The sequence below is a fragment of the Pinus tabuliformis genome, chromosome 5_1, assembly GCF_031772625.1.
Source record: "Pinus tabuliformis cultivar Carrire ecotype Pingquan chromosome 5_1, CPIR1, whole genome shotgun sequence".
Taxonomy (NCBI): domain Eukaryota; kingdom Viridiplantae; phylum Streptophyta; class Pinopsida; order Pinales; family Pinaceae; genus Pinus; species Pinus tabuliformis.
In genome coordinates, this window is record NC_142305.1 from 105578568 (window position 1) to 105602584 (window position 24017).

Sequence of the window (24017 nt, forward strand, 5' to 3'; positions counted from 1 at the left end):
ATTCGATGGATCTTCACCCGGATTTCCATTAAATTTAGGAATATCTGATGGAAGTTTATGCGGAATCGTTGGCCACCAAGGGGCGTAAGCAATTGGATCGTTTGTTAATCGGTGTAAATCAGGTAACTCTAAAGTTGCCACGAATGGTAATTGTTGATTCAGGTTAGGTGAAGCATACCCAGGATATGATGGAATCGCCTGAGCATTTGGCCTTTGCATACGAACATAATGCAGTTGATGCTGGTATGACTGATAAGGTTGGTGGACATGACCATTGTAAAATGGTTGATTTTGACCGTTTTGAATGTACGACTGTCCACTGTTTGCAAAGATCTGCTGCTCAGAACCTTGGTATACTTGTTGGAATTGTGGTTGTTGGTATTGCACCAGCCACGGTTGTGAAGCCATGTTTTGTTGCGCTATACTAACCGTTGGACCAAGGTGTGGGGTAATTGTACCCGTTTGGACTTGTGTCGCCCCACCAGTTGGCGATTGTGGTTGAGTCACAGGATCAAGGGACTGTTGCATTACAACCTGAGAGATCTGAGGTTGACATACAACAGGCAGCGTTTGAACTTGTGACACTGTCACAATAGCTGGTGTAGTTGGGATATTCGAAATAGGTACACATTGTTGCATCGAATACACAACCCTTGGTTGTTGAGGTAGTATAGGTACCCAACCACTTGAGGTAATTCCAGTATAACCTGAATATTGCTGTGAACTCCTGTATGGATATCCTCCCAGAGGGGATAATGATAGGGCATACTGCCCCCCATACGGTTGTAATCCAGAACTCAAGGGAATTGTTTGCCCTTGGGGACCAGACTGCCCAAATTGACCTCCAGATGGATCAATTCGTTGAGACTCAACATAAGAGTTGCCGGATATTATTCCGGAGGAACAAACAGGAACGGACAATACTGTCGAAATAGCCCCTGAGTGGGCTCCTTCTAGCGGTTGAGAGTTAGTTGGGACAGATGGTATGCCAACGAACATTGTTGGAGTGACGGCAGGGAGTTCTGCTGTCGCTGTGTCAGACGACACAATCCTAGATGTTGACGGTTGTTCAGACATTTGGAGCCTATCCAAAAGATTACCTAGCGATTCTACAGGAACTTCCACTGGTGGTAGACTAACTTCTGATGAAGAAGGATATAGAGTGACCCCGACTCCAAAGTGCGTTGGAGTACTTGTTTGAGGATCTTCTACAGTTTCTTCAATCGCAATCAAACCAGGTGGAAGGGGAAGACCGTCAGGTTCGTAAAATATTTCTGGTGCCGAAGAAGGGGTGGAATCGACAGCGACAAATGTTTGAAGAGCAAGACTCTCCAAACCGGTTGTAGATGGAACTGGTTCAGTAACACAAGTGTTTACTCTCAGACTAGGATCAATATCACTGTCCCTCTGTGGCTGTTGAACTTCTTCTGTAGAGGCAGGGTTTCCAGAAATGTTTGGAGTAACCGGAATCTCGGATGTTGTTGGAACAATTGTTCTAACTTTAATAGGAGATTTCGAACCGGTTAAACGAGTTCGCTTTGTCCGTACTGGTTTCGATTCCGGAGACAAAGACGATTGACTCGTAAGCCTCCGCGAACGACGGGGTTTCAATTGACTTTCTTCCATTGCGGATTACTCGATCAACTAAAATACAAAAGGGGAATATGATTCCGAATTAAATGAATTTTAGATGCTTTAGACACAACTTGTTTTTTCAGTTTTTAAGAGTCGAGAAAAAACAAAAGATGACTCTAGTCTCCTTCGATTTTTAATGAGCCTGAAGTGACAAGTGCTCAGATGGACCTTTTCCGTTAAGGAGTCTGAAAAGGAACGAAAGGGATTGCTTTGGAGATCTAGGTAGAGGGTGTGCCAAACCAATCACAAAACTGCAGAATACGTTTTACGGTACGACAGTCAATCTTCCCGAATGCTATGTTCGGTGCGTTACGATCAGTAGGGCGGCCGACACAGCTTCCTATGGATAACAGGTTTTAAGCCTATAGGGGTCTCCCAATATATACTCGATGGTACATGGGAGCACAGGTCCATACTGGCACTTATCGTCTCACAGTGGAGGAATCACCCAACCATCAGTGAGGACAACAGTTACCAGGTTTTACGACGCCGGAACACGTCTCTAGCCTAGACCTCTATGTTGTGCGTTAAGTTCCAAAGCATTGTTAGGTTCATTCAATTTATTTTAAGTTGATCTTTCTTAGAAGTTTTCCTTTTTGGGATCACCACGAGATGTAGATGTAATTCCTAAATGCAATCTAAAGATGATAAGCAAGCTTTTATCTCTTTTCAGCAATGAAAATCCTAGCTACAAGGGGAAAAGAAAGACACAATCTTTTCTCAAAGAGCAAAGAGCACACTGTAAATGCACTTTTCCTAAATCAATCCATACAAACTATCAATATGCAAATGCACATATGCATGTATTTGTTTTCACTTTCTTAATATTGATGCCTAAAAAGAAAGTTGATGTACAAATCTGAATTTGCTTTCAAGTAAAAAACACAAACAAGCTTCTTTTCGAAATCAAAAGGTAGAGAAGATTACGACACTTTATGATTTTGAAATAAACACTCGTTTCGACACTAGAAAGTGACAAATCCAAACCAAAGGTAAAAGTAAAAGTATAATCAACTGTCAACAACAAATAAACTTTCTCCTAAGATCAAAATCGACACTTACGACAGATCTAAATCTAAGGACGACAGTATGACTATTCTACTTTTTCAATGGAAAACTGTAAATGATGTAACAAACACACAAAGAACATCTACAGTCTTTTTGTAAAAAGGAGGCAGAATTAAGGCAAAGAAAAGGGGTTTTCAGACAGGTACACACACTGATCACAGGCTACAAAAATCAGAGACAAAACTGGACAAAATGAAGCAAAGAACCTCAGCTGCACAGGGCAAAGGCTGATCAGCGCACCTGTTGCACAGAGAAACTGAATTGCAGCGCAGGTAGCCCTCTCGGGACCTGCGTTGAAATGCAGAACCTCTTCACAGAGCCTGCGCTGGGGCAGAAACGAGACTTCTATCCGGGTTCTGGGTCACGGTTTGCAGTTTAATCTATGGTTTTTGGCCGAGTAAAAGCAATCAGTAAGGTACAATCAGAGGGATGATTTAAAGGAGGACTAAGAGCTGTCACAAAGGGTAATCAGATCATTTGTGAATCAGCTGTTCAAATCATAAACAAATCCAGTGAGTGGATTGAAGTAGCAGGTGTCTACTTCGCATTTGATAATGGCAAATGCAGTTCGATTGCTACTTCTGTGTTTATGAAACAAACAACAAGAGAAACACAAAAAAAACTAACTAGACACGATCCCCAGCGGAGTCGCCATTTTGTTGTTGGGAAAAGTGTCTACTCAGAATGCCCCTATCCCACTAAGGTGTGATAGTGCCTTAGCAACAAACAAGGAAAACTACTTTCGTATTCTTCTTTATGAATTGTAAATGAAGAGGAACAGGATGAACCAACCTGTGTCTTTCGCTAGTCCCTTGATCCAATCTCTCTTCTCTTTGACAGCTTCCAGCTACCTACTCCCTTACTTGTCCAGCTTCGCCAAGTTCCTGCAAGATCACAGAAGAGGAAAACTACACAAAGACATAGATTTACATTCATAAATAGCTTAGGATCAGATTTAAGCTAAACATGCAAATATAACAAAGCATCATTGATACACAAGCATGTAGGAGAAACTCAAATAGTTTTATTGATATAACAAGAAGATCCAAGAGGAGATACAACCAAGTGAGTCCCGATCCAGCATAAACCTCCCAGCAAGGGAATCCCTTCTTCACCTCCAACAAAGCATAAATTACCCAATGCACTGATCTCAATCTCAAAACCAACAGCAATTCTCTGCAAAGTACAAAATTCCAGCCTCTGGATCTCTGGGATGAGGGATCCATATATAGATGTACGCAAAGAGGATGAGTTAGCTTATGATTTGACTTGTGGCTTCTCTCTGTCAGTTCTTGCTTCCACTTGGAGACTGAGAGCCTCTTACTCATCCTTGGTCGAACTCAGTGAGGCAAGTGTCATTGAGGAAGATTCTGGAAGCTTCCATTGTCTGTCCACCTCGCGGAATGACACTGCCATTTGTCATTTCCCGCTTAGTGCACCCTGGTAGTGCATTTAGGTGCGTTGCAACGCACCTAGCTAGTGTACTGGGGTGCTATGCAACGCAGCTAGCTAGTGGAGCAGCTGAAATGATCGTGATTTGACTGATTCTGAGCAGTTTCTGGTGGAGAACTTCTGGGAGAAGCTATAATTGGTTGACCTTGTTCCTCTAGGGGTAGGAACAACACTTTTAGGTACTTAGGATCCCTTGGTTTATGGACATTTCATGCTTAGAGCTGTAAGGCACAAAAATGTCTATAACACCAGGATGCGCGTAGATTTGGTCAATTACATGGGTCGCGGTTGCGTGGAAAGGATTGCGCTATTGCATTGATAAGAGGAGAAGTGACCGTTGCTGTCACTATTCATGACAAGGTGTCTGCATTATGGCAAAAGGTAGTGGGTGGTAGGAAATTAAGAGAAGGGGTACGAGCCAGGTATGGAATGATCTACCACAGGTTTAACATGAGGTACCGAAACAGGCGGAAGACAGTGAATTTGAAACTTGAAACGCTTATAAGTCACATGGGGGCTTCCATCGGGCGGACTGCGCTTCTGAAAAATGCAAGCTGGTTACTGATATGGAACTTTTCATTTTCTTTGCACAAGGAGTAATCCCGGGGGTGGTGATCTGGCCGATGGAAAGGTAGGGCTCTCTGAGGAACATGGTGTTGACAGCTGAGGGTGCCACGCAGAGTTCAGCATCAACAGGAGGGGATGTACCAGAAAATGGAAGACACGAAGTAGAATTGGTCCGGATACTGCTGCCTCACCTAGGGGAAGGCCGACAAACTACAATAGAAAAGCGAAAGGCTAGAAAGACAGAGACCACTGGTAGAAATGCAGTTAATAACTCATCCCTGATGTACCTTGAGGATTGGGATCTCGTGGACAGTAGCAAGGGTCTTGCAAAATTGCAACACAAGCTGCAGCAAACATTGCGAAGAGAAGATACGAAGGAAGAAAGTGGCTACGGTGGTACAAGGAGGTCCCGTATGCGGCTCCCCCGCTAGAGCTAAAATCCTATGAGGGGGTGTTCTGTGTTAACCGAGCAGAGTAGAATGAGCATTATCGGTTGCAAGAATTGGTAATAACAACGAAGCAGGAGCCAAACGGAGCGTTGCAGGAGACAACGAAGGAGCAGCAGGACGAAGAGCGTCACTCGAAGGGGAGGTGAACCATGAAGCCAAGGAAGCGCGTCTTGCCGCACCAACAAGTGACTCGGGATGAGTCATGATGATTGTGTTGGGGGACTGTTGGGTAGCAGAAGCCCCACGTAATGGTCATGGGGCACAAAGCCTGAAATTTTGGGTAAAGATAGGGTAAAGACTCCACGGGATGCGCGGAGTGCGATTTGTAATAAGTTGAGTCAAAGGGTAGTCCGCCCAAAAATAATGTAAAGAAATGTAAATTGAGTCGGCCTGCCCATGGTTCGCGGACCATGGAAAGGTATAAATAGAGCGAGGCTCTATGGTTAGGAGCAGTTAGTTTTTGGATGATGAATGATCTGAATTGTAATGGGTGCATGAGCTAAGGAGTTTTGGAGCATCTATAAGTCCGAGTCGAGGGTATTGGGTAGTAGATAGAGGCTCTGTAGCTATCTGCGAAAAGGCCTGGTAGAGTCCGCAGCTATGTGTGCGGACCCCTACAGCTGAGTGTTCAGGGTAGATTTGGATGTATCAGTGATAAAGTGGAAATAAAGATAAGTTGATTTTGGAAACTCTGTGTTAATCTGAGATATTGCAGATTTGGTTAATTTATGATTGGTATTTCTATTGATTCTTTATGCGCATGCTTATGTTTTGGGTTAATAAAAATCTGTATCTCTGTTAAGTTCATGCACTAGTTATCTTGGTTAAATGTTTGCTTAAGGACCCTCATAAGTAGATCTGATCTATAACAAACCATTAAGTAATAAGTATTGAAAATTAGGCTTGTTTCGGAATTGCACGGAAGCAGAGAAACGCGAGGCTGTAGAATGGTGCGCGAAGCCTCCAGACCACATCAAGACATCCCAAGGGTGTGGAAACCTGGTTCCAGCACCCTCCCCTGCTACCTCAGGTGAGACCTCAGTCTGCACTCCGTTGGCTGTTGCCGAAAGGGCCGATAGCTGCAGGATTTTCTTGGCTAAATAATTCTTCCGAACCTAGGTTAGGCTCATATAAGCCAACAAGGATTCAACAAATGAACCTGATGATTTTTCAAGGAGAATAAATTAGATTATCGAATGAAATGAAAATAGATATGAAATTCAATACAAATTGAAAAAGTATCAGAATAAGATGAAGAGCCTGTTTGATAGAAGAGCCTGTTTGATAGAAGAGCCGAGGAAAGGGACTTCAAGGAAGGTAATCTAGTTCTATGATGGGATTCCAGGAGAGAAGAAAGGGAAAACATGGCAAGTTTGACAACCTGTGGTTTGGACCTTTAGCAATTTTTGAAGTGAAGGGAAACAACACTTTTGTGCTACAAAATCTTGAGGGGCTATATTCCACTTATCCTAGAAATGGAAGTTTTCTCAAACATTACATTCAGTACTAAGAAGTTGAAGTAGATTTCATTACTACCATTGTTAAAACTCTGGTTTCTTTTACTTCTCAAGCTGTCAGTGTGATTTTTTACAACAAAAGACTCCATAGTTCGAGGAGAAGGCACATGGATCTGCAGGTTCTCTGCATTCTACAGGAGAAAGATATCCCCAGATGGAGTCGATGTTGTAGCATTTTTTGGTTTTTGTTAATAAATTAGTCCAAAAAATGAAAATATTTTTCAAAACATGTTAAGCTAGGATATGGAAAAAAAGAATACTAAATAAAAATGTTAGGAAATATTTAGATAAATATGTCCATATCAAAGAAAACGTTAGAATAGATGCCCTAAAAAATGAAGGCAAAAATAAAATGTTAGGTTAGAGAGAAAATCAAAAAGAAATAAACTCTGAAAGTGTTGCAAATCTAAATGCCACTACTTTTACTCTAATTCACTTTTGAAAATAATAGTTGTGTGCAGTTTGTTTAGATGCCACACTAGTTTATTTAATCCAATTATATAGTTTAGTCATAATTGGATTTGTTTTAAATTGATTGTCATAGGTAGACGATAAAATTGGCTCAACAGTTTAATCTAAGCCAATGGAGAGAATAAGGTATAGAGGTAGATTATTCATGAAAAGAAATATTGGGTTGCTAGCTTAAATGCACTCTGAAAAATAAGTAAAAAATGTTAGGATAAGTAAAGGGTAGGTAGAAGAAAGGTTGCAGAAATACCAAGTTGTTAAAGCATAAGCACATTTATCATGCTTGATCCAATGTTTCAATGTGCAGGAGAAGTTATGAAAGTGAAAAGAGGTTCACTAGCTGATCTCCCCAATAGAAAGGGAACTATGGTCTTGGGGAGTGTCAGGTGCTACAGATCGCAATATACATAAGGGTTTGACAGTAGTACTCGGCCCAATGTTTCAGGGCTCTAACTAAGGAGGATCGACCGTACCCTTAGCCGTACAACCCGACTACCCTATCGTACGGGTGACTAATCTCTCCGAGTGCTGTTCTCGGTGTACTGTAGCCACAAGACGGCCGAAGGTTTATCTATGGTGAGGTTTCACGAGAGCTAGGGGGCTTCCTATATACCCAAAGGGTACGTGGAAGACAGTCCGTGCACGGTTCTGTCTAATGCGCTACTACTCGAAGGGGTACCCACAGGGGTTACAAGGGAGTCCAACAGACGTGACCACCTCTTGAATTTCCTGCGTGCATGCCTCCCCAAATCTGCAGGTTTATGCGCTTAACGACAGATCCCGTGGTTTAAAGACGCCGGAACACATCTCTAGCCAAAAAAATTTTGCTAAAATTTGGAGATCCCACCAAGCCCTGGAAAGTGCTCTGATACCACTTGTTATGCTCTGAACCTGCAAAGCAATACCCAAACATAGAATTTGCGAAGAAAAGATACCGAGAACACAGAATATGCGAAGAAAATATACCCAGAACACAGAATAACAATGATTTTATTATTCAGAGAGAAATGTTCACAGGCCTCTTCGAGGGGGCAACCTCCAATAGAGCAGAGCTCGATTACAAAACAAGACACGATGCTCCTCGCAGGGAGTCTCTATCCTTTATATATGACTCATACATGCAATACCACGGGCGTATATCGTGGGTTTTATTAATACCATCTATCTAATACTACCGCCCATTTACCATCTATCTAATACTACCGCCCATTTGCAACTAACTGTGGTCTCGTCATTAATTGCGGGTTAACCACTTACAAATATTAATATGGGCTTTATTGACTCTTGACTATGACGTGCCTGTTCATACAATAATACTTCTCTTCATCTTCATCTCTCCATGTGGAGTCTCTAGCCTCTATATAGGCCTCATACATACAATACCATGCATCATTACCATGGTTTCCTCATACCATCAACTAATACCATGGGCCCATTACATTATTACTAACTACTTGTGGTCCCTTACATGACATGGGTTAACCACCTTATTTATTACTATGGCCCATCCCATTATTACATTATTACCTTCGGTACCTCCCTTGGTACCCCATATTATCCCCCCTAGGTATATAACATTATATAACTCCTGGAAATCCATTGTGATTGGCCCAAGGGTGCGGAGCCATTCCGCGCCAAGGACAATGTCGCAACCCCCCATGTGTATTGCAAACATGTGGATTTTCAATTGATAATCCCCCATTTGAATTTTGACATTTTCACAGCGACCTTCACATTTCATTGTGCCCCCATCTGCAATCTGGACTTGGAAGTTAGAAACTGCCCGGACGAAACAATGTGCTGCTTCAGTGATCTTTTGGTGGATGAAATTATGGGTACTTCCACTATCAATCAAGACTACTACTGGGCGATGTTTAAGAAAACCCCTGATTTTGAGAGTTTGAGGGGAAGAAATTCCTGCCAATGCATTTAGCGAAATAATTGGTTCATCAGATACAATCTCCTGTTGGTTATCTTCTTCGATCGCCTCCGGTTCCTCAAGTGGTGGATCTTCCTCGGTGGAGCTGTAGTCAGTGGTATCTATTTGAAAAAACTTGTGCTCTTTGCATTTATGACCCGGGGAATATTTTTCATCACAGTAGTAACATAGTCCTTGCTTCCTTCTTTCGGCCATTTCCGCAGGTGACACCTTTTGAATCTTAAGTGTCTGAGTCATATTGGGAGCCTGTGAGGGACGACCTTTAGCGGAGAAGTTGGGGCGGCTGGATTGGGCTGTTAATGCACGTTCCACCTTACGGGCTACCTGGCAAGCCTCTGTCCATGTGGGAGGGTGGTGGAGTAGAACCTGAGCTTTGATGGCTTCTTTAAGACCGTTGATAAAGCATTCCATGTAGAAATCATCTGTGAGACCCTTAGTGCAGAAGGCTAAGGCTTCAAAAGAAGTAATATATTCCTCCACTGTACCCGTCTGTCGGAGCTTAGTGAGATGCCCCAAAAAAGAGTCTTCTTGTTCAAAGCGACTGCGAAGAGTTTTGGCAAATTGGGCCCAATTCTGAAAATGTCCATTGCAACGCTGATGCCATTCCATCCATTGCCATCGTTCATTGTCCAAGTACATGGTGCCCACCATAAGCTTAGTCCCCTCATCTGTGATATGATTCAATTGGAAATACTGCTCCATTTGTGCTAGCCATGCGGACGTGTGAGAACCGTCAAATTTCTGCATATCCAACTTGGGAGGTCGCTGACTGGGTGGTGGATGGGAGTGCCAAACGTGAGGAGAGTGGCTAGACTCACCCTCATGGTATTCATGGCCATTATACGCCTCCTCGTGGGCTGGCTCCTTGCCCTTTAGAAGTGCCTCCTGTATCTGGTTACCTATTCCCTTAAGCTCAAGTTGTATGTGGTTACTCATTCCTTGAAGCTCAAGTTCGATCTTGTTCACTGCAGTTTGGAGGGAGTGCACATGGTTTTCAATTTTGTCGATCCTTTCATTGGCCATCGCTTGAGCGCGAGTTTCTACCATACACCAACCTGATGAAAAATTGGGACCGCCTAAAAATTTTTACTAAGAAATTGAATGGTACCACCGTGCTCAGCTCGTCGTCCTGATACTGATGGGCTAGGTCACCAAAACTCCTAACAGAGTTTTACTCCTTCCTGATCAATACTACAGTCACCAAATCCTCAAAATATCAATGCCGCCAAAAGTCATGCGAAAATTATATCCAGGTACAGGAACCCTTCACAACTACTCCGATCTGGTGGATCTGAGAGATCTGAATGGTGGAACAACTGCTGCTGCTGATCTGGAATATCTGATCTGGTGGATCTGATAGATCTGAATGGTGGAAAAACTGCTGCTGCTGATCTGGAATAGATGATGTGTGATCCCCCCAATAGAAAGGGAACTATGGTCTCGGGGAGTGTCAGGTGCTACAGATCGCAATATACATAAGGGTCTGACAGTAGTACTCGGCCCAATGTTTCACGGCTCTAACTAAGGAGGATCGACCGTACCCTTAGCCGTACAACCCGACTACCCTATCGTACGGGCGACTAATCTCTCCGAGTGCTGTTCTGGGTGTACTGTAGCCACAAGACGGCCGAAGGTTTATCTATGGCGAGGTTTCACGGGAGCTAGGGGGCTTCCTATATACCCAGAGGGTACGTGGAAGACAGTCCGTGCGCGGTTCTGTCTAATGCGCTACTACTCGAAGGGGTACCCACAGGGGTTACAAGGGAGTCCAACAGACGTGACCACCTCTTGTATTTCCTGTGTGCATGCCTCCCCAAATCCACAGGTTTATGCGCTTAACGACAGATCCCGTGGTTTAAAGACGCCGGAACACGTCTCTAGCAAAAAAAAATTTGCTAAAATTTGGAGATCCCACTGAGCCCTGGAAAGTGCTCTAATACCACTTGTTATGCTCTTAACCTGCAAAGCAATACCCAAACATAGAATTTGTGAAGAAAAGATACCGAGAACACAGAATATGCGAAGAAAATATACCCAGAACACAGAATAGCAATGATTTTATTATTCAGAGAGAAATGTTCACAGGCCTCTTCGAGGGGACAACCTCCAATAGAGCAGAGCTCGATTACAAAACAAGACACGATGCTCCTCGCAGGGAGTCTCTATCCTTTATATATGACTCATACATGCAATACCACGGGCCAATATCGTGGGTTTTATTAATACCATCTATCTAATATTACCGCCCATTTACCATCTATCTAATACTACCGCCCATTTGCAACTAACTGTGGTCCTGTCATTAATTGCGGGTTAACAACTTACAAATATTAATATGGGCTTTATTGACTCTTGACTATGACGTGATCCCATGACATAAATAAGGGGGTTAGGGTGGGACCCTAACAAAATCAGATAAATTTGATTGGAACTAATGAAGATGATTATGTTTTTCTTACACAAGAAGAACAAGAATTATTTTTATTGACTCAAACGAAACTAGAATCTAAAGAATCTGATGATCATAAACATCATTTTGAAAATGATATATTAGAAGTCCACACACAATATAATCTCAGAAGCAAGAAAAACAATGATAACTCCAACAAAAAATATCTAAACAATTATGGAAAGAAAACTTTAGAATCTGATCCTAAGAAAATAGCTGAAAGCTCAAAGAGAAATGACAACAATGCAGAAAAGAGAAATACAGAAAACATTACCAAGAAAATGGTTGATGTCTCAACAAAATCTATCCAAACTAAAATGCCTACTACAAGTAAACAAGTTGAACTAATAACAAGGACCATAGCTGATAAAATAGATTTTTAAAACTTGCTAAAAAGTCAGGTACCCTTCAGTATTGAGAATGAAATTGCAAAACTTAAGATTTCTATTCCCCTTACTAAATTGGTGAACAAGAATGTTTATAGGTCTCAAGTTTTAAAGGCACTCAATGTAGGAGAAAACACAAATACAATGAATTTAAGTGATGACCAACTTGAACTCTTGTTTGGACCAGAGGTGGATGGAAAGCCTCAAGAAGGAGGTGTTCCTCCATTTTATGTTAGTCTTAATATTCATGATAAGATCCTTCATAATGCCATGTTAGACTCAGGTGCATCACATAATCTCATGCCAAACTTTTTTATGGAGAAACGTGGATTGGAAATCACTATACCATATAAATATCTGTATTATTTTGACTCCAACAAGGTTAGATATCTAGGTCTAATTAAGTACCTTTGTGTCACGCTAGCCCAGATACCATCCAAAAGTTTAGTGATGGACAATGTTTTTAGCAGATATCCCTCCTAAGTATGGTATGTTGTTATCAAGGTCTTGGGGGCCTAAGTTACAGGGAACACTTCATATGGATATGACATATGCCACAATACCAGTATTTGCTCAATCAAGGAGACTATATAGAGAAATAGTAATGAAGTACATGGTGAGTAGTCAAGAAAGGCCAGACAATTATCCCCTCTACTCAGTCCATACTAATCTTGATTCCTTCATTTTGTATAATGACAATGTTGGAGACATAGATACTCTGGTAAAACATGCAAAAAAAGAGTCCGATGAAAAAAATAACACTCAAGTACCCACTATGTAGCAAAACTCTGAAACATAACCTCTATGGAATATGTCATTGGATGGCTCATGTGGTAAAACAGGATTAGGGGTAGGAAACTGGTTATATAATCTGAGAACTAATCAGGCTCAAGGTTACTCTTATAAACTGAATTTTCTGTGTACAAAAAACATAACAGAATATGAGGCATTATTATTAAGCTCAAAGTTGCTTAAAAAGATAGGTGCCAAAAGGATTTCTTTCCAGGGAGACTTTGAGCTTATTATTAGACAAACTCGGCTAAACACCCCAAATTGAGAGAATATCGAAATGCTGTTATTGATTTCCTCAAAACATTTGAAGAGTATGACCTTGCTGTTATCCCTAGGCTCTAGAATGCATTGGTAAATGGACTAGATTTTTCATCTAGCACATGCAAATTACCTCATCCAAACAAACAATACATAGTTGAAGTAAAGCATCGCCTTGTAGTACCTGATAACATGAGATACTGGCAAGTTTTTGGGAATGAAAAACAGATTGAAATATTTTTGCAATCAAAAGATGAATTTGAAGACTACAGCATAGATTTGGAAAGTGAAATAGATAGTCAAACTACTGTACATAGTGATTTAGAACAAACTGTTGTCTATGAGGAGAAATTTCCTGTGAATAAAACTGTATAGAAATGAAATACATAAGTTACCAGAAAAGAAGAATTTAAAGTACTGCAACTTAAAGATAATGTTCACCCTAGAGGACTTGCTCCTTTGGAAGAACTATTTGATTTTAATGATGTTTCTAGAAAACCAGAAATAGCACCCACAGGGGCAAACATTGAAGAATCCAATATAGGTAGTGAATTGTACCCCAAAATCATAAAATTGTCAAAATCACTACCCCTCATGGCTAAAAGAAAATATATAGCTCTATTAAAAGAATTCATAGATGTGTTTTCTTGGAGTTATGAAGATTTGAAAGCTTATGATATTAGCATTATACAACACAAAATTCCACTCAAAGAAGATCAAAAGCCATTTAAACAGAAGCTACACAAGATAAACCCTGTTTTAATGCCTTTGGTTGAAAAGGAAATCAAGAAGATGTATGATGCTAAGATCATAGTCCCGATAAGATATTCTAAATGGGTATCCAACATAGTGCCTACAAGAAAGAAAAGTGGTGAAATAAGACTGTGCATTGACTTTAGAAATTTAAACAAGGTTTCTCTCAAGGACAACTATCCCTTACCAAAGATGGATCATATATTGCAAAGGGTAGTGGGTTCTAGTAGGATTTCCTTGTTAGATGGTTTCTCAGGATACAATCAAGTCTTAGTACATCCTGATGATCAAGATAAAACTGCTTTCACTACCCCTTGGGGAACTTTCATGTATGTTAAAATGCCTTTTGGATTAATGAATGCAGGTGCCACTTTTCAGAGAGAAATGGACATTGCTTTTTCAGAAGAGATTGGATATTTCATTGTAATTTATCTCGATGACATCACAGTATTTTAAAAAACTGATGAAGAACACTTAGCGCATCTAAGAAAGGTATTTGAAAAGTGCAGAAAGTTTGGTATTTCACTTAATCCTAAGAAATCACTATTTGGCCTTGAAGAAGGAAATATTTTAGGCCATATCATATCCAAAGATGGAATTAGGATTGACCCTAGTAGGATTGAAGGCATCCTAAAAATCAGTCATCCAAGAAACATGAAAGAACTTCAGTCTTTTATTGGGAAAATCAATTTTTTGAGAAGATTTATACCAAATCTGGCTGAATTACTCAGGAATATAACAAACATGCTTAAAAAGGATACATAAATCAAATGGAATGTGGAATCTAAGCAATATTTTGACCTAGTTAAACACACATTAACACAAGCTCCAATTTTAATCAGCCCAGATTTCACCAAGGATTTCATAATATTTTTGTGGAGCGATAAAAAGGTGTCTTTTTAACTCCTAATTACCTTCACATTAATTATCAACCCAGGGACGACTTTTTATTTCAATAGTGTACTCAGTCTGAGGCGGCTATTTACTCAAGAGTAATGTTTTGTAGTATAGTGCTTAAAATGCAAAAGTAAATGAAAGCTGGAAACAAAATCTAATTGGAATAGCAAGAAACTGAAATGTTCTAAACTAAATCATTCACTCAAACAACCATCAATCGAGGATACAGTAGCAATAACTTATTCCTCTGGATATTGATGCAATTGAAATCAAACCGGAACAAGACAATCAATCTCGGAATGAGGAAGCAATAACCAATGTTCTCTACAGTTGACAGTCCTGCTTTAAAGCAATCAAAAGGAAATCGAAATTGAACTAAAGTTGCCATTGAAAGTAAACTAGGAAAACTCTTTAAAAGAAAACTATTGCAATTAATTAACAGAAATGAAAAACAAAGTAAATGGGTAGTAAACTGTAATTAAAGGAATCTGAACAATAAACTCTAATTAATGGAAATCAAGAACAAAATACCTTGAAGCCTAAATCATTCATTCGGAAAAATAAGCAATGTATCAATCAAGGGTTCGACAGAAATAGCCCATCCCTTTGGAAACTGATGGAAAGGAAATTAGAACATGGACCACAGGTCTGGGAGCTAGGTAGTAAATGCCAAGGCTCACTACAGCCACAGATCGTCTCTCACACCAAAATAAAGATAATGTGAATAACAGGAAATGGAACAGCAGATTAAATATGAATGTACAACAATCCAAATCAAGCACACAACACACTTATCATTAAAAGGGACAGTAATCCGAGCTTCGATACAATATGCATGAATCATAACTATAAAGTAACAGCAAGTGTAGCGGAACAACATTCCCGAATAAACAACAGTCACAATTTAAGATTACATCATACAGTTGTACCGATTTAGGAACATACAACGCAGTTAATCTGTAATCGAATGACAATCTGTAAGGAACAACAATGTTATATCAATTATCAAAAGGAACAGCAATGCGATACAAAGTTAAAATGATAACATAGCATTCCTGTTGCAGATAAAGATAGTATCCAATCAAGTATATCTAATAGCGCTGATATGTAAAACAAGAAAGTGCGTCAGATTACTGAACAGAGTAAAAGAAAGAAATAAAACCACACATGAAGCATAAAGATATAATACAATAGTAGCATACTCCACCAAAGGCTGGGCCCTTGGCCGCCAGAGGATGCTTCTAGGTTACTTCAGGATCAAAGATGGAATAACAACTAGATTTATATTAAAATATCAAAGCAGAGTTACAATGGATTACAACAAGAAGTCTCTCAATCTCCCATCCATTATCCATTCTCTCTGCCATCCTCAATTCTGAATCTCTAATTCATCCTCAATTCCATCATTCGAATCCCCCGAAATCATCCCATCTCTGATCTCTGTTTTCATTTAAATAGAGAGAGATCAGAGAGCAGTTACAATAGAGATAACTACAACATGATTTGTATTAAAAAATTGGATTGTTTCCAACCAATTGATAAACAAGAAGATATATTTCCATCCAGCTTTCAACAAGAGCAAGACGAATTTGGCTTTGCAGCTGAGATTTTGAGGATGGCCGCAACAACAAATCTGAGAAAATCGTGCTCAAAGAACCCTGTATTTCTCTCAATACAAGCCGAATTTTGGCAAACCGTTCTTTAAAAACGTTAGTTGGGTCCGTTCTGGACAAAACCCATGTTCCGGATTTTCCAGATTCTGCTTCATTTGCTTAGAATCTCAACCACAAAACCTTCACTTCTTATTCCAGCGAATTTCTGAGTTGGCACTTTTAATGATCAAATCTTCAATCTGGAAATTATCTTGGAGGCTAAAAATGGTGAATAATGTTGCAACTGATTTATTAAAAATATCATTGATAAAATCATGCATAATCGTCAATTTATTAGAAATAAAGGAGAATAAATAATATTCATTCATAGAAGCATAAATCATCATAAAATGGATTTATATAATAAATTATAATAAATGACATGATGAAGAATAGTAGAAATGGGTGGAATAAGTGTTCAAAAGTGATAATAATAATGGCATATTAACGGCCCAACATACCCCCACACTCAATATGTTGCATGTCCTCATGCAATGAAAACTGAATATATTGCATGTCCTCATGCAACCCAAAGACAAAAACCCATGTGTTAACCAAGTAATAAAAAATATGTTCATCTCAGCTCATGAAATGGATAGAACAAATGAATTCTTCCTTAATTAATGAATATTCACTTTTAGTAATCTTGATGAAGGCATAACAATTTTTACATTGACATTCAACTATATGTATATATGAAGTTGCAACAAAATATGATATAAGTAACAACAAACTTCATTAACCATTTTCTCAAAAACTACAAACCAGCTTTTGTTGAAATTTGGCAAGTAAATTTATAATATATGAATTCCTTTATGATCCAAAAAATCAAACTGTTTTGATGCACGGATCATGAGATATAAACAAAATGGTTGTAGGTGAGAGTGCATGATTTCTGAAATTTTATGAACCAATTTATCTTGAAATTGTCTGGGTTTTTATTAATGATACGTCTGTGTTTTCCAAAAATCACAAGAATTGAGTTCATAGCTTTAAAAATATTATGGAAATCAATTTCTACACTGAAATTGTATGCCTTAAATGAAAAAGAAAATAGAAAACATCCATCATGCGTAGCAATTCCTCCCCCTCTTTGAAAAATTAGCATGCCCTCATGCGATGCTAGAAAACAAATAGAGGTGGTTGCTACTATCTGTTGAAGTCTATGCTTGGTGTAAAACAACATGGAATAAGGTAGGTGTTGAGAATGAATAAGAATAGCAATGGATGATAAAGAATATGAATGACATGGTCATAAGAAAGAAATGAATGAAAGCAACACTCCCCCAAACTGAAAGATGATATGTCGTTGAAAAATGGGAAGTGGTAAAGATGTGGAATGATGGATGATAAATAATGCTCAAAATGGATTTCATTAAATTCTCCTAAATTCATAATAAATCAGAAAATTATGCGATTTTACCTCAAGTTTTACCTCCAAAAATGTGGAATGACATATATGGACTGGCATTTGTTGAAGCTGATGTAGGCAGAGTTGGTGCTGAAAGTGATGCAAAAGGTGGAATCCAGGTAAGCACATCATGTCTGAACAATTGTTCACGTTCGCGAGCCTCTTCTGTGAATTGCAATAGTGTGGTCATGATGCAAATAGAGTTTCCCCCCATACTTGTTGTTCTCCTGTAAACAAATCACTATTTTGCATACAATGTTCTTGAATCCATAGTGTTAGTTTTGAATAACAACAGATAAGATGCATGCAAAAATTTCAATCAGAAAAACTTATGTATACATGCAATACTAATATTTTGTGAAATCAACAAGTTATGGCAGAGTGCATGTTATCTCATGATGCATACATTCCCTCCTCCAATTGGAAAAGGGATTCCATGACCATAAAGCACATAAAGGTGTTGTGCTGATGGCAAGGCAAGAGAATGAACAATATAGCAGTAAATGAAGCAGAGTACACATATCAATGATAGGACAGTGAGAGTTATGGTTATAATGAGAGAAGAGTGTGTAAAGATAGTTATGAATAAGAGATATGATGCTTTGAATTGATGATAAGTGATGAAAAAGAGAAAAAGAACAATAATATGCCAAAAAGATGCTTTACTGATAGTATGCTAGCTGAAAATGATGCGATTGATCATAAAACAATTTCTCATGCATAAAGGTTCAAAACAGGGAAAAAGTTAAGGAAATAACTTCTTTGATAAAAAGAAAAAAATAAGAAAAGGGTATTATAATAATAATTGACGACAAGATATAACTTCAATACCATAAGCAGAGCCGCTGCTACCAGCAGGCGTCCATAGCCTCGGCAGGGTTGCTTTTTAACCCATATGAGCCAGGATTCTCAATTTATAAATGGAGAGTTACAGTGTTGTTCTACAGAAGAGATCAATGTGCTGCCGTGGTAACCAGATAATCACACTGCCATTCACTGGGATGTAGCAAAAGTGATCAGGCCGGCTCGTGATGAGACCTCCTGTTCCAAGGATAATTTGGCTATCCAATGGATCATAACCTTGGTGTGGTGGCCATAATGGGAATGTCACTTTCTTACAACCTTATGAACATGGTAGGCTGGCTTGTAATGAGACCCCTATCCTCCATCTACGAACAAAGTTTTGTTGCTATTACACATTTTTATGATAAAAAGAGGGAGGCTCAGTACTCCTTAAGAGCAGGAATGGTGGAAGAAGTTGGACATGCCAATAGAAAAAAAATATACCCATAATCTAATTTATTACAGACAGAGAAGATTATAACCAGGGAGGATGGAACCAGCATGGTATTAAGATGATCAATCAGTATCATGTACAGCAGAAAACAATGCAGTAAAGTAATATATAAATAATTGTGTCCCTTTTGAAAAAAATCTATCATCAAGGAGCTGTCATGTTAAAGATCATAACGTGAATGATATTAACTCGCTTCAAAAGAATCCATAATTCTTGTCCTCATAAAAGTATTGCACTTCATGGCATAAAATGGAATCAGTTAAAATGTGGTTGAGATGAATTAGGAATAATCCCATGAGAGGAAGGAAGGGTTGCTCTCGAAAATAATCCCAAAGTGTTGCTCTTTTGAATGAACAACAAAAACACTCAAAAAAAGTGTTGTTCTTTATAGGGAACAACAAAGGAAATGCACACCAAAAAACAAAAATACACACGAAAAAGTGTGAAAACACAAATGCTGTTCCTTTGGAAAAAGGAACAGCAGAAACGCAAGTGTCGTTCCTTTGGAAAAGGAACAGCAAAAACGCAAGTCTGTCCCTTTGGAAAAGGAACAGCAAAAATTAAAAGTGTCGTTCCTTTGGAAAAGGAACAGCAAAACGCAAGTGTTGTTCCTTTGGAAAAGGAACAGCAAAAATGAAAAGTGTCGTTCCTTTGGAAAAGGAACAGCAAAAACGCAAGTGTCGTTCCTTTGAAAAAGGAACAGCGAAAACGCAAGTTCCGTTCCTTTGGAAAATGAACAACAAAAATGAAAAGTGTCGTTCCTTTGGAAAAGGAACAGCAAAAACGCAAGTGCCGTTCCTTTGGAAAAGGAACAGAAAAAATGAAAAGTGCAGAAGTGTTGTTCCATTCGGAAAGGAATAGCAAAACGTGAAAAAGGAACAACAAAATGAACTGTGGAAAAGGAATGGAAAAATGAACCATGGAAAAGGAACGACAAAATAAACTGCTGCCCCAAAAGGTGTTGTTCCTTTGGAAAAGGAACAACAAAATGAAAGTGAAAAAGGAATGGCTGACACAAAAGGTGTTGTTCTTTTGAAAAACAGAACAACAAAATGAAAATGCTGTCCCTTTAGAAAAGGAACAGCAGAAACAACAAAAGTGCACACAAATGTTGTTCCTTCAGAAAAGGAACAACAAAATGCACAAGCATAAAATGCAAGCACGCAAAGAATGAATTCACTGTTCACTGTATTGATGCTGAGGATGAATTACACTTTGAATGAAGCAACACCTAAAACACAAATATAAGAGAAATTAGAAAAGAAACAACATTTTATTTAAAAACAATATGTAAATAAATTAAGTTACAACAGCTATGATATTATGTAAAAAAAATGATATTTTTGAAAAATGTTTTGGCAGCAACGACATGACATGAATCTTCAAATGGAAATCAATTCTTCATTTCTTCTATTATGAATCCGTTGGGTAATGAGTTGGATGAAATTCCTTTTTTTCATAAAATTTCTTTCAAAAATCACTCGTCCATAAATTGACCTTCTTTATTTTCCTAGGACCTACAAAAAACGAGTGTCTACCTGCAATAAAACATTAAATCATGGAAAAAGAGAGGCGATAGGGCTCCCCTATTCCAATAATTATGCAAAAAACAACAAGTAGTTACTCTGTATAACAAATCCATTGAGAAAATAACAAAGTAAAATTTATCTGTCACTTGCGGGAGAGTAGTGGCCAATCATGCTAACCTGCAGTGTTTTAATCATAACTTCTTTGTTTTTCGTTGAAATTGAGTGATTCCAAAGCAAAATGAGAGCTAAATCAAAGGGTTATCTCCAGTAGCAACAGGTTTTAAAAATTAAATGCTATTATATGTCAAATTTGTTTAGAACAACCTGCATAATAGAGTCATTTTCGATTACCCAATCTAGACCAACGATTGATATTTCAAGCACAGATTCTTCGTTTGATGTTAGATTCAAATGATTAAAATTATAAATGAAAGTATATTCATCTATTTATCTCCAAAAGAAACATGTTTTGAAGAAAAGAATAATTGATAGGTCAAATACTGTAAGGAACAGCCAGAAAGACATAGTTTTGAGGGTGCTGATTTACGATAGACAATTAGTATTTTGATCATAACTTCCCCATACGATATCAAAAATGAGTGATTACAATTGCATTGTAAACTAGATTCATAGGGGAATCTACCATAGTAACAGGTTTTAAAAATTCAAACATTTATTCCTCCAAAAACTGACTGTCTCAACTCTGTTCCTGAGCTGCCCACTAGACACCCTGTCAATATTTTGTTTCTAACGTTTTCGGTTCAAATCCAAATTGAGTGGTTCAAATTGGGTTAGAAAGTAGACATCAAGGGCCACCTAGGGTAGAAACAAGTTTTTAAAATATTCACTTTTGGTCCCTCAAAACATGACTGTTCCAACTGTTTTTCCATAAATCTCATCAAGCCTGAAAGCCAAAAAAATGATATTCAACCATTTTTTCATATTGATGATAAAAATGAATATAAGTGTTTGTAGAACTATTATTTCCATTATAAGTCATCTACATACACAAATAAATTAAAAAATTCACCAATGTTGATTTCCATAGCATGTTGCAACAAAAAAACAACTAGCTTTACAAAAATAAAAATAAAAAAGATGTGTTTGTTTTATTTGTTTATTTATTTTATTTTCTCCACTATCCTACTCTTCTTTGAGAATCGAATATGTTTATGTATAAGAGTATTTCCAGTGGAACCATTTTAGAATTAAGGCTTTACATATGCACATACCGAAATTTGAAAAATGCATGTTGATAAAAATTAGGGTATGAGAAGCCAACTTCCCTTGAAAAGATGGTATCAAAAATTGTTGAAGTATGGAGTGATGATGCAAACACGTGATGGAGTGAAACCAATCTTCAATATATCCGTTACTTTCTTGATTTCCCATCATACCATGAAGTTCTTGAGCTTTCAAAATGGTTTGTTGGTGAAACCTACAAGAAACCTCATTTTCTTCCATAGCTTCTACAATTTTTTAATTTGAAACATTTTGAATCTCATTGTAAGTTTTCTATAATGGCACATGTGAGATAGAATGGGTGGGAAGGTTGGGTAAATTTAGCAGTTCAACACTGTAAGCATGTTGTACTGGTTTATTGTGGTGAGGGTGTGGAATTAGTTGAGCAGAAAATTCAAAAAAATGTTGGGCAGTTTCTTACTATAACAGAAGATGTTCTTCATGTGTTCCTTCGAAGCTCCTTCTTCCAATGTTCCTGTCAATTAGTTAGTGAAATGGGTGGTGCTTACATCACCACTTGATTGAAATCATGTGATTCATTTTTCAAAATTTCTATTTTTTTCCTAGTCATTCACACAAAAATTCAAACATCTATTTCTACCCAACAAAGCAATAGCAAATCTGTTAGGAAAGCGGATAGTGGAGCAGGGATTTTACATGCTCCGCACGCAGGTTCTTACCTTCCATTTTTAAAATCCAACTCTTCCCTAGCAGGCACTCATCAGATTCACACTACTCTTTAGAGATGGCTACACTCTCCCTGGCAACGGCGCCAAAATGTGGAGCGATAAAAAGGTGTCTTTTTAACTCCTAATTACCTTCACATTAATTATCAACCCAGGGACGACTTTTTATTTCAAGAGTGTACTCAGTCTGAGGCGGCTATTTACTCAAGAGTAATGTTTTGTAGTATAGTGCTTAAAATGCAAAAGTAAATGAAAGCTGGAAACAAAATCTAATTGGAACAGCAAGAAACTGAAATGTTCTAAACTAAATCATTCACTCAAACAACCATCAATCGAGGATACAGTAGCAATAACTCATTCCTCTAGATATTGATGCAACTGAAATCAAACCGGAATAAGACAATCAATCTGGGAACGAGGAAGCAACAACCAATGTTCTCTACAGTTGACAGTCCTGCTTTAAAGCAATCAAAAGGAAATCGAAATTGAACTAAAGCTGCCATTGAAAGTAAACTAGGAAAACTCTTTAAAAGCAAACTATTGCAATTAATCAACAGAAATGAACAACAAAGTAAATGGGTAGTAAACTGTAATTAAAGGAATCTGAACAACAAACTCTAATTAATGGAAATCAAGAACAAAATACCTTGAAGCTTAAATCATTCATTCGGAAAAATAAGCAATGTATCAATCAAGGGTTCGACAGCAATAGCCCATCCCTTTGGAAACTGATGGAAAGGAAATTAGAGCATGGACCACGGGTCTGGGAGCTAGGTAGTAAATGCCAAGGCTCACTACAGCCACAGATCGTCTCTCACACCAAAATAAAGATAATGCGAATAACAGGAAATGGAACAGCAGATTAAATATGAATGTACAACAATCCAAATCAAGCTTGCAACACACTTATCATTAAAAGGGACAGTAATCCGAGCTTCGATACAATATGCATGAATCATAACTATAAAATAACAGCAAGTGTAACGGAACAACAATCCCAAATAAACAACAGTCACAATTTAAGAATACATCATATAGTTGTACCGATTTAGGAACATATAGTGCGGTTAATCTGTAATCGAATGAAAATCTGTAAGGAACAACAATGTTATATCAATTATCAAAAGGAAGAGCAATGTGATACAAAGTTAAAATGATAACATAACATTCCTGTTGCAGATAAAGATAGTATCCAATCAAGTATATCTAATAGCGCTGATATGTAAAACAGTAAAGTGCGTCAGATTACTGAACAGAGTAAAAGAAATAAATCAAACCACACATGAAGCATAAATATATAATACAGCAGCAACGTACTCCACCAGAGGCTGGGCCCTTAGCTGCCAGCGGATGCTGCTGGGTTACTTCAGGATCAAAGATGGAATAACAACTAGATTTATATTAAAATATCAAAGCAGAGTTACAGTGGATTACAACAAGAATTCTCTCAATCTCTCATCCATTATCCATTCTCTCTGCCATCCTCAATTCTGAATCTCTAATTCATCCTCAATTCCATCATTTGAATCCCCCCGAAATCATCCCACCTCTGATCTTTGTTTTCATTTAA